Source organism: Oryx dammah, unplaced genomic scaffold (assembly GCF_014754425.2).
Source record: "Oryx dammah isolate SB20612 unplaced genomic scaffold, SCBI_Odam_1.1 HiC_scaffold_6, whole genome shotgun sequence".
In the NCBI taxonomy this organism is placed as follows: Eukaryota; Metazoa; Chordata; class Mammalia; order Artiodactyla; family Bovidae; genus Oryx; species Oryx dammah.
The window spans coordinates 32,002,704-32,015,288 of NW_024070190.1; the positions used below are offsets into that span (position 1 = coordinate 32,002,704).

Here is a 12,585-nt window from a genome sequence, read left to right on the forward strand (position 1 = left end):
GCTCCTCTGCCCATGGGATTTTCCAGGCAAGAGTACTGGAGTGGGCTGCTATCGCCTTCTCTGAGTGAACAAGTGGGACTACATCAAATTAAAAAGCTTCCAAACTTCAAAAGAAACCAACAAAATAAAAAGATAACCTACTGAATGGGAGAATACATTTGCAAATCACATATCTGATAAGGGGTTCACATCCATACCTATTGAACGCATACAGCTCACCAGCAAAAACCCAAACAATCTGATTAAAAAATGGGCAGAGGATCCGAATAGGAGTTTTTCCAATGATGATGTGCAGATGGCCAACAGGTACTTCAAGGGGTACTCAACACCAGTCATCATCAGGGAAATGAAAATCAAACCACGGAGAGATATCACTTCATACCCATTAGAATAACTACTATCACAAAGATAACAAATAACAAGTGTTGATGAGAAGGTGGACAGAGAACCCTTGTGCACTGCTGCTGGGAATATAAACTGGTGCAGCCACTGTGGAAAACAGTATGGAGATTGCTCAAAAAAATTAAAAATAGAGTTACCAAATGATTCAGCAATACTAGTTCTGGATATTTACCTGACGAAAAGAAAACACTAATTTGAAAAGATATCTGAACTCCCATGCTGACATCAACTTTTTTTTTTTTAAACAATAGCCAAGATACAGAAACAAGCTAAGTGTCCATGGAGAGAGAATGAATAAAGAAGATGTATGCATGCAGTGGAATATTATTCAGCCATAAAAAGGATGGAAATTTTGCCATTGTTGACAATATGGATGAACCTCCGTGAGGGCCTGAAGCTAACTGGAATAAATCAGACAGAGAAAGACAAATACTATATACTGTTACTTATAAGTAGAATTTAAACAACCACCACCACCAAACCCAGCTCACAGCTACAGAGAACACATTGCTGGTTGCCAAAGGCTGGGATGGAGATGGGTGAAATGAATAAAGGAGGTCAAAAGGTACAAACATTATAAATTCTGAGGATGTATGTAGAGCATGGTGACTATCGTTAATGACACCTTACTGTATATTTGAAAGTTGCTAAGACAGTAGATCTTAAAAGCTCTCATTAAAAAAATGAAATCTAGTAGAAAAAAACAGAAAGAACTAGGGTGTATTATCACACTTAGTAGGGAAGTATTGCTTTGTCCTACACATCGATGTGTGTTTGAGTATGTCTTCTGGGTTATGAAGTTAAACGTAATTTTTATTATGGTTCATGATTAAAAAAAAAAAAGTTTAAAAAACACTAAGCAAACCAATGGGCCTACGGGACTTTGAGCCACTCCAGAAACAAGGTGAAAGGAACTATAGCTGTCATCCCCTCCAACAAGGATGACGCAGTAAGATTAGGCTACTGCAGCCGCACAGCCCAGCTCAACAGAACCCTAGACCTCTGCGGGCCCCCTCCCTGCTCCCACAGCCTTTCTGCCTCCTGCTTCCAGGCTCAGCTTTCAGGCCTGTGCCCCTCTCCTGGTGACCAGTCCCAGGGCTCCTGACCCACCCAACATGGGGGGACTTTGTCAGACATTTGCTTTACTGTGCTGACGAACTCATTCCGGCCCCGCTGCACTTACAGCTGCCCACTATCCCCTCACTCGCGGGGTCCCTTCCATCTTCTTTGCTCTGGTGTCTTCTGAGCAACTGCCTGAGAGGGGAAATCGGCAGCAACCCTACTGCAGGGGGTCTGACAGGTGCAGAGGGCAGGGAGTCACAGTTCCTGATGTAGGAGGGGACTGTCAGGGGTAGGCGGTCACATGCTGTCAGGACAGACAGCTTTCGGGCATCCAGCAGAATCCCTTAATTTTACAGAAGAGGACACCAAGACCCTGGGAGCCAGGGACATGCACAAAGTCACCCAGTGACGACGCAGCTCCAGCTTCTGGAGGGCAGGCTGGGCTCATGTCTCTCGACTCTGGAAACAGCTGATTCCAACAATAGGTTGGAGCTCTGCATGGGAATGGACACCTCATAGTGACAAGCAGCAAGTGGGAGGTAGACCCCAGCGCTTTGGAATTGGGCAGATCCAGGTATGAATCCTGGCTTGGTCACTTGCTCTGCTGGCTGACCCTGGACAGGTTACTAAACCTCTCTGGGCCTCTGTTTCTTTCTTCTGGTCAATGGGTCCAGGAAGAGGTACATAACATGCTGTAAAGTGCTTGCCATTTATATACTAAGCTTACAGCATGGGCTCACCAGGTCTGTGATGATGAACAATAGTGTCCTTTTTTTTGGGGGGGGGGCGGCAAAGGTCAGTAGCAGACAGAGCTGCTCCTGTCAAGGATGAGAATTCTGGAGGCACCAGTGAGGGAGGTGTGAGAGGCCTGATGGCGTGACGAGGCTTTAGATCAATTTGCCAAAAATCAAGCAGTCGAGCGACTAAATGGCAGGAAACTGCTGGACCTTGAACAAGGTCTGGGACAATCCACTTAAGGGCCGAGCTGGGGGAGCCCTGGCTCTCCATCTGTACCCAGGCTCTAGCCAGTCGCAAGCAGCAGCCCCTGGCCTCCAACCACAGGCCCTGTCAAGGCTCCTTCCAGAAGCCCAGGGTGGCAGTGGGCAGCCAGCTGTGCTCTCTCTCCCTCTCTCCTCAGCGCCTGTCCTACCTCTCATTCCATCCCATTCCGGGTTTCACGGATTGATATTTAGATTAAAGAGATAAACACATCCAGAGGAGCACTGAGGCCTGACAGACAGAGGAACTTGGACCCGTCAATCACCATCAACCAGCTCAGCTTCCTCCCAGCGCCTGGCCCTGCTAACTGGAGATGAACGAAGAGCAGATTAAAGGGGCCCAGAAGTACAGTTTAGACACCCCCGCCCCGAATGGCGGGCACTGTGTCTATGAAGGCCCTCCAGGACAGCTTGGGAGCCGGACTAGGGTGACTAGTATTCATGTGTGCTTGTGTGTATGCGTGCCTCTGTGTGTGTGTCTAACCTCTCTTCCCCTCCCCAGGCTGCAGATAAAGAATTCAATTTTCTTTTAAACGGTGGGGAAATTGGAAGAGATTTTGTTCTGTTTAAGCACAGCTGGAGTCTCAGGTCTCTGGGGATTGGAGAACAATGAGATCAATTAAGATGCCTGCCGTGAGGGGGTGTCAGGAGGAGATGGGGAGAGAGCGCAGAGGTGGGGGGACAGGAGGAAGGGGAAGGGCAGCTGAGGGGACCCAGCTGCCAGGAAGTCCTGCCTCCACTCTTTCCTGTGTTGACCTGCTCACCTCTGCTGGGTTTTGCTAAAGAACTTGGATGAGGTCTAACCTTTGGGTGGTGTTATCGTCCAGACTTGCTGATAACTCACATCGGCAATTTCTGTCACCAACACTATCCAATGATAGAATCAACCTGAAACCCCGCTATCAGAAACAGGGAGAGGTCAACTACCCTAGAGGGGCACGGATAACCCAGGACGCCTGGCCCGCAGCAGACGCTGCTACCAACCAGTTGTTCTGCATAGGCACCTTTCCACGCATCATGCTACAACATTGCTGAGATGGGAATTATTCCCCCTGTCTCAAAGAGGAGGAAACCCAAACTCAACGACAGTAAGTAAGCTGCCCGAAGCCACCCTGCTGGTGAGAAACAGGCAGGACTCCAGCCCAGGGCTGTCTGTCCATTTCAGCGTCCGTGAGGGTACACCTGGCAGTCAGGTGGGATGAAGACGGGCGTGCCTTGCTGGGTGTGGGGAAGAGAACGGCGGGGCCTCTGTCCAGACCCGAACATGGGCTGGGAGAGAAGGGAGCATGGAGGAAGGGCTCTCGAATCTTCCACCTCTCCCCATTTCCACTGCCTCCTGGGTTGTTGGAGCTGTCGTCTCTCACCTGGCCACCCCACTTGCACCCTGGCAGACTCCCTCTCCTGCTGGCCTGCTCTCCACACAGCAGCCTCCGTGACTCATCTGGCTCCCCTTCAGCGCAGTCACCCGTCCTAGGGTGACCTCCTGGCTTCCTCTGGTCTTCCCTCCTCCTCACGGAGTATTCACCTACACCAGGCTTTTGTCTCAAGACTCTCGCCTGTGGCTCCCTCAGCCTAGGGCAGCTCTTTGCAGAATTCTTAACTCGGACGCCCCCTGCCATCCTTCAGAGCTCCATCCATCGTCACCTTCTGTGAGAGGCCCGTCTTCCTTGACCACCTGGTGCAACAGGTAACGATGCCACAGCTGGGACGCCCCCCTTGCTGCCCCCGGCTGTACCCTCCCTCATGGCACGTGTCCCTCTCCGACACACTCTGGATTTCCTTATTCTCCCACCCCTGCACATATAGGGAGGCTGGTCTGTCTCGTTCACTGGTGTCATTTCAGGCCACTGACCAACAGTCACTGAATGAAGGCGTATGGTAGATGCATCTGGGGGTGTGAAGGAGTATAGTAGAGGTCCCTTTTCCCCCAGAGAGAGCAGAGTCCTGCTCTGGTAGGGGGCAGTGGGGAGGCTTCTGCAGGGGAGAAACGGGCTCACAGGGCACCCAGCGCCATCAGCAGCAGCCCAGGCAGCAAAGTCAGCTGGAGCAGACCTGTCTGCAGGGGGAGGCTGAAGGGCGGGGCACATTTCAGCCTTGACCTTGTAATCACATGCCCTGATTAGGACAAAGAGGCCTAAGTGACCCTTGAATCTGGTGGCCATTGCACCCCCTGGACCCCTGCCTTTGTTCCTGGGCTGTGGCCTGCACCCCAGACCCTACCTGATCTAGGAAGGATAATCAGAGGGCATCCAGTTTACCCCCTCCTTGGAATGAGCAGGAAGCCAAGGCCCAGAGAAGGGTTGAGACTGGCACAGGGTCACAGGGCAAGTTGGGGTCTAAGAGCCCAGGCCTCGGGGCTCCCTGTCCAGCAGTGTTCCCCCAGAGTTCCCCTATTGCCAGAGCGGGTGTTTGGGTGCCTGGCGCAAGTAGTGAAACAGAAGTTACAAGGCTTCGGATTCAGATACCTCTGCCCTTGACTTGTTGGGTGAAAGTGGGTGTATAATCTACCCTTTCCCTGCCTCAGTTTCCCTCATGAGACTGCTGCCTCCATTCCTCCTTCGAGGAAGCTGCCCTAGACACTCCAGACCACAGGAGTCCAGCCTACTCTGTGCCACACACCCCAGGCAGGGGGGCACCCGGACAGAGAGAACCTGCCTTCAGGAAGTTCTCTGTGGAGTGGGCAGGAGAGGACATTAACCATGCTGCCCCAACAGAAATGGTGAGAACAGCCAGGGAGAGTGAGGTGCCAGAGAGGAGGGGGAGGGCCTCAGGGGAGGTGGGCCTGTGCCTATCACAGAGGGAGATGGCTTCTTATGGGGAGGCTGCCATTAGAAGAGCTGCCTCTCAGAGTTGGCAGGCTTTTGATGGTCTCAGACAGGAGGGAGGGAAAGCCAGGTCAGGAGCCGTGTGAGGACATGCAGGGAGGCTAGAGACTTTGGGCAGGCAGCAGAGAAAGGGTGTGAGGATTGTAGTGGGGCCGAGGGTTGGAAAGCGGCTCAGGGCTGGGGTGTGGGGCCCTTGAATGCCGACCCAGGCCTAGAGCGCTGGAACTTTATGAGCCAGGGAGTACCAGGGCTTACTCTTTTCTCTCCCTTCCCCTGTTGGTGGAGAGCTCTTCCAGGCTGAAGATGATATCGGAAGGGTTCCTATTTGTGCTCTTCTGCTTGTGTTTGCACAGGGCTTCCCTTTCCTGGAGGCTCAGGTGGTAAAGAACTGGCCTGCAGTGTGGGAGACCTGAGTTCAATCCCTGGGCCAGGAAGATACCCTGGAAGAGGGCATGGCAATCCACTCCAGTATTCTTGCCTGGAGAATCCCCATGGACAGAGGAGCCTGGTGGGCTACAGTCCATGGAGTCACAAAGAATCAGATATGACTGAGCAACCGACCGACCTACCTACCTTCCTTCCTTCCTTCCTTTCTGGAGGAGGAGTGGGAACTGGCTCTCTCCTGGCCCCAGGCTCACGTGCAGTATTTCAGGAAAGGGGTGCTGACTTGGAGTGAGCTCCGAGGGGGTCTAAGACACCTTCGCTTGTGCAAATTCTATGACATTCTTCTCACTGACGGCTGGGGAGGGACTATAGCTCCTCTTCTTAAGTGTGAACCTGCCTTGGTGACTCACTGTAACCAACAACATTCAGCAGAAATGATGTGGGGTGACCTCTAGGCTAGGTCACAAAAAGCCACACAGCTTCCGCCTGATTCTCTTGAGACATTCATTCCCTGGAGGCCTCTTCTGGGTGGCTCCCGCTACAGACCGTGTCTGAGATGCCTGGGTCACGTGGAGAGACCACAGCCAGGAGCTCGGAACACAGTGTCCAGTTGCAGCCCAGGCACTGGACAGAGGTGGGAGGTCACCCCCCAGACCTGGAGGGGCAGAGAAGGGTTCCCCTGCTGCCCTGTCCGCATTCCTGACCCACCTGATCCATGAAAGTAAGAAACGGTCACTGCTTTTTGCGGCCAAACGTGGGATGGTTTCTTACCCAGCCCTTGGAACTGAAACAAGCTTGGTGGACCCCTGCTTGGAGCACGGCACAGGCAAGTGATTACTGAGGCAGTGCTGCCGGAACGTGTGAACAGACAACAGACCACCAAGGAGCTCCTCTGGATACAGAGCTGTGGAGTTCCCGTAGCCAGGACAGGCTACACGGTCTGCGTGATTTCCCAATGCAAAATGAAAATGCAAGGCCCCTTGTTCAAAACTGAACAATTTCAAGATGGTGGCAGCAGAGCATCAAAGCCAGGGTGGGGCCCTCCTAATTCCAGCTTCCCAAGCAAATGCCCAGTCTGCACTCGCAAGGAGCCCATCTTCCTGTCTCGCCTGCTGTGGGCTCCTCTGAGTCTTAGCCCTCCTCCTGCATCCTCATTTAGCCTCTGTCTCCTGTTACCTGATGCTGTGGTCTGAGTGCCAGAGTCCAGGGTTGGACACAGGCAAGAACTAGCCAGTGTGTCCACTGAGAGGACCCACTGTCCAGTGGAGTTGGAGCCAAGGATAGAGTACCCAGGTTTAAGCATGGCAAGTGATTTACGGCAGTGATTCCTCAGTGTTCTCTGAAGCTCCACTGAGCCCCAGATTCTATGGTGGATAAGAACACAAGTAACAGTCCTCGCTATTACAGCTGCCAGCGACCCAAGCTTTCCTGGGGTAAGCAATCTAAATGCACCTCTTTTCATCCTGGGACAGATACCACTTCTATCATCCCCACAGCAAATTCTGGGGCCTGGAGATTGGACACAGCCAGGCATCCGTCTAGGGTCACAGAGATGGCAAGGGTAGGGGCACGATTTCAACCTGGGTCTCTCTGGTTTCCAGCTGGGAGGCATCTGACGCAGCTGGGAGGCATCTCCCCAACTTGCAGACTAGCAAGTCCTTCTGCGAGGGGTCAGGGAAACCAGGGAGCATTACTTAAGCTGAGGCAGGGGACTGACCTTTCCAGATCGCCTTGCAGGGCCATCGAGTTCCCAGCACCCAGGGTGAGGCCCATGTTAAATTCCTTGGATTTAGCAACATGGGAGGGGGTGTGCCCTGAGCCTGCAGGCATCACAGAGCTAGGAAAGAGGCCCCGCAGCCTGACAGCTGATAGAAGAGGCACGCTGCATTTCAATTCTTCTAAGACCGAGGCTGGCCTTTACCAGGGTCTGCCTGGGGCAGTGACATCACATCACCTTTCCCTTTTGGTGTCAGTGGTGCTCACTATGGGCAGGGGAGGAGGAGAAGGGGACCAACAGCAGCAGGGCTGCCTCTGTTGATGCTGCTGGGGAAGGAGGCCAGGCTGGATGACAAGGAAAAACTGGTGAGCTCCAGGAGCGGGGAAGTGACCACCTTGGATCATTACCAAACTTCCAGAGGGAGGCAAGGGAGGGACAGGCAAGGGAGCTCTAGAGAACAGTGGGGTGGGTGAGGGACCCCCAAAGGACAGGAACAGGTCTTTGTTGCCAGGAGTGAAACTGGACAGCAAAAATCAACCCTTCCTCTCAGGCACAGTGAGCTGGAATTAAGTCTCATGGAACCAGAAGGCCCTGAAGCAGCACTGGCCCCACCATCTTGCTTTATAACAAGGACACTGGGGCCCCAGAGGCTCAGGGACATGCCCAGGTTACATGGCTTCTCTGGGGGCAGAGCCATGACTCTGAGTCCTGGTGCCATCAGCTCAGCCAGGAGGCCAGCATGACTTGCTGACATTTTCTGGGTGTTCCTGGCCAGGCTCAGCGCCAAGCATCTTTACCCACCATTCTACTGAACTGTCACAATACTCCCGGGTAGGATCCTGTCAGGGTACCTCCCCAGGTGGCAGGGGAGGAAGCAGGCCCATCTTGGCAGAGTTGGGCTTACACACAGGCTGAAGGGTGCCCAGATGGGGCCCTTTAAGGCCAGTGACAGTAAGAACCACAATTTAGGTCTGTAAACCCTTAGCTATTTCATCCATCCCACTCTGCTGAAGCCTCCCAGCAACCTAGGCAATATAGGCAGGCACGACTTCCTTCACCACATCCCAGAGAAGGAGTGACTGGTCCACAACAGAACAGGATTCAAGGACCTGCCTGAGACGGTACCAGCCTCCCAAGGATGGTATGGAAGAGGAGCCAGGAGGTTTGGCACTCCATCCCTGGGTTAAGCACACTGAGCTGGTTCTGGGCCTCGCACCTGCCCATCAGGGCCCTTATGTACATCTCCTTCTTGCGTTGTTTCCTGCCCAGGGAAGACTCCTGTCTTGTCCAACAGTCCGTCCTCTGCCCGTCTCTGCTGAGCACCCCCTATCCCGGGAGCAGAGAAGAAAGTGGGATGAGACCTGCCCTTCCGGCTGCTGCTCCTCCCCAGTGCCCTCCTCTCACTGCCCTGGGGACACGAACTCCATACTACAGGAGGCCAGACTGGCTCCTTTCTGCCAGCTGTCTCCCAAATGCCGGCCACAGGCCACCAGGATGGAATGGGTAAGAGAATGTGAATGGATGAACACAAGACTTCTCCACTATCAGGACAGCAGCCCAGTGGCTGCATCTGGAGTAGGCACAACTCAGGAGGAAGACAGACTGCTGAACCTCCCCCGCCCCCACGCCCCCCGCAGAGGAGCAGCACTCCACTTCCTTACACATCACACGCCCGTGACTGCATTCTAGCCACAGGGCCTTTGCACATACCAGTCCCTTCTTCTCCAATGTGCTTCCTTCCGTTTGCTCACCTGTTAATCCCTACTCAATTGCTACGTCCTCAGGGAAGCCGTCCCCAAGCCCAGTCAAGGTCAGGTGCCCTGTTACAGGTTTTCACAACCCCCTGATCTCTCCACACAGCAAGTAATGCTTAATATAAAGATTCATTTCTTAGTACTAACATCAGGCCTTCCCAAGAGACTATAAACTTCATGAGGGCAAGACTCACATCACCACTGCATCCTCAGGCCATGTGCCTGACACAGTAGTGGGGATTCAGAAAACATTTGTTCCATGCATGTTTAGATTGCTCTCTTACTGTTCAGCAGCACCCACATACCCCACCAGAACCCAAGTACCCATCAGCAAGGCTACAGGGCTGCCCGAAGCCCAGAAGAATCCTAAAACCCCTCAGTCTTTATACTCAAGTCCTATTACTATTAGGTCAGGAGGCGGGATTGGAAGGTGAGAAACAGAGCAGGCTGGGGATATGAGAGGGGAAGAAACCACACAACCCAGAGGATGGGGAGCCACCAGCACCATACACACGGGTATATATACCCGTATCTGAGTGCACGTAGTTGCAAACACAAATAAAGACACAGACACAAGGACATGTCTGTGCACATATGCACACATACCCCACAAGCAAACACGTGGTGAGGGTGCCCCAACACAGCCTTCCCCTCCGTGGTCACCCTTCAGAGTGGGGCTCAAGGTCAAGCCTGTGACCGCTACATTCCTGCCCTTTCCCCTCCACCAGCAGCAGCTCATTTTTCTAGAGCTGGGGGCTGTAAGGGTCTCAAAACCTGGGGTGAGGGAGGTTCAGGGAGCAGGGAGGTAAGAAGAGATGCCATCCCAGCTGGGATGCAGTGAGAGTTCAGAGAGGCCCCTTGCAGCAGGCTCTGCCTTGGCCTTCAGTGCAAATTAAAACATTTTCCTTTTCTTCATATTTTTTTTTTTTCTGACATAGCTGCCCATGAAACATTTTAATAACATCCCAGAAAAGGTCAAGGAGAAGGAATTTCACAGTCTCTGAGCAGGTGGCTATAACTTCAGCCCCTCCTGGAGCAAAGCAGGTGGAGAGACTGGGCTGACACTGGATCCGAGGGGAGAAGGGCAGGGTGGGAGAAGCCAGGGCAGTGGGTGTGGCGGGCGTGACCATGAACTTGCCACCTGCTAGAAGCTCTGGAAGTACCTTGGGGGGAGATGGGAGATGACAGTGAGCGGGGGTCACCACGGGGATGCTTTCACATCTGTCATTCACACCTACTGAGGGCAGCCTTGGTCGGGGGAATCATACCCATTTGCAGATGGGAAATGAAGGCTCTTAGAGGTGATATGGGTCGAGGAGTACGCAGTGAAGGCAGGGAGGCAAGGCCCATGGTTTCACTCTGGAACCTGAGCTCCTTCAGACACAGAATCCTGCTGCTAAAGCTTATCATGGGGTGTACGGCCCCCTCACAGCTGCACAGTTCCACAGACCCTGGGGCTGGGGCTGTGACAGGAAGGTGCAAAGGGCTTGACAGACACACTCAGGAGCTAGAGGCGGCCCAGATGAGCCAGGCCTTAGTGGGGACCCTCAGGCAGCCACAGAAGCTGACCACATCTGCTAAACATCCAGAGAGGCTGGGAAAGGGGTCATGGGCAGGGGGTCCATGCAGGCCCAGGAACTACTCCAGTGCTTGAGGACATCCAGTATGGGAACCTACTCTCCAGTGCCAACCCTGGATGGAACTGGGCTTCACACATAGTCCTTGGCCCTGCAGCTGGGCATCAGCCAAGAGGTGTGCCACCCTACACCTCACACCCCACCCCTGCCCCCTAGGCTCCCTCAACCCTTGCCAGGGCCATGGGAGATGGGGACTGCAAAGCAAGACCCTTCTTCTCCAGCAAGAGTGACAGGAAGGAATCCCTAGTCACCTGCCAAGCATGGGCCTTAAGTATAAGCTTTTTATTGAAGTATAATATGTAGAAAAGTACACAAGTCATAGGTGTAGTCTTATGAATTTTCAAAGATCACACCCCATGTGACCAGAAACAGATGAAGAATCAAAACATTCTATGACATCAGAACTTCCCCTGAACATCCTATGACATCAGAACTGCCTCCTATAAAGATAACCACTATACTGATCCCTTTTCCTACAGATCAATTTTGCATCTGTTTTAGACTTAGGGAATCATAACAAGAAGTATTCTTTCATGTAGAGCTCCCCCCGCCTCCGCAGTATTATATTTTTGTGAGATATATCCACATTCAGTGTGGCTACAGTTTGTTCATTCTCCTTGCCATACAGTATATCCATATGGCCACAGGCCCTGTGAGAGACAGGCTGCTTGGGTGTCCTTCACCCTGACATTGGAAGGTGGCTGGGGGGATGAAGAGGATTTCTTCGGGTTCAGAAGGCCAGAGCCCCTGGCCTTGCTCACTGGTGGGGCCCTTAGAGGCTGCAGGAGGGCCCATGGGGCCTCAAGCACCAGGTGACTGATTGCAAGGAGCAACTCGGTGAAAGCAGGTGGAGCCACGGGCTGGGGAAGCATCCGGGAAGAAAACAGCCGCAGCAGACTTACTGTTTATGTCTGACGGCCTGCCTAGCTAAACATCTGTTTGAAAAATTAATAACTGTCAGATGGGAAGGACCTGGGGGCTGAAAACAGTTTCATACCATCTGTCTGTAGAGTAAACACACTTTGGAGTACGGGGTCTGGGATCAACAGGCAATGTCTGTGCCTGGAGTGAGAATGCAGTGAGAAGGGCAAGAATTTTGGGGGCCTCAGTGGGCAGGGAGGGGCAGCAGCAGGTTAAATGCTCTAAGTTTTTTTTTTTTTTTCTATTTTTTTAAACGCTCTAAGTTTTACTGAGCACCTACTATGGGCAAGCCCCTGAGCCTGTGTAGCTCACATCTGCCACTGATCTGCTCAGCAACCGTCTTTGTTCTGATAACAGAGGCTGCTGTAGAATAGCCGCTGTCCCAGTCTCAGTCCATGTAATTTGAATGGGGCTGACCCACGCCCTGACTCCACTAGGGGGAGCATGACGCATCTCTGGTATATCAGAATTATGGTGCCCCAGTAAGCTGGGTCAATGAGAGTCAGCTCTGGGAGTTTTGCTGGAACTACTGAAAAAGAACATTTCTTTTCCCCCACTGGGGTTGATAAATTGATGAGAAGTGAGCCTAGGGCTGCTGGTGTGCCTCTCTGCCAATACAAAAAAGCAGAGGCCAGTGCTGAAATCAGATCCCTGCCCAACCTAGCGCCTGGATACAGCCATGACTGAAATCACTTACACTTTCAAGTTACGTGAGCCAATCCTGTTTTTTTGTTTGTTTGAGCCAGTTAAAGGTTTCTATCCCTTGCGACTACGAGTCCTGACTGATACAAATGGACACTGGGAGGGTCCCCTGTCAAGGTCTCAGCAAAGACAGCTGGGGAGGTCCAGGAGCCCATTCTTCTGTGGTGACCACGCTCAGAGAGA

The 12,585-nt window shown here is 52.7% G+C and overlaps 1 protein-coding gene across 1 annotated transcript in view; it reads right to left on the bottom strand.

Moving 5' to 3' along the window:
• CDH23 (cadherin related 23) overlaps positions 1-12,585 on the bottom strand; it is a 393,840-nt gene that overhangs the window by 169,245 nt on the left and 212,010 nt on the right. The gene's annotated exons all lie outside the window — the stretch shown is intronic.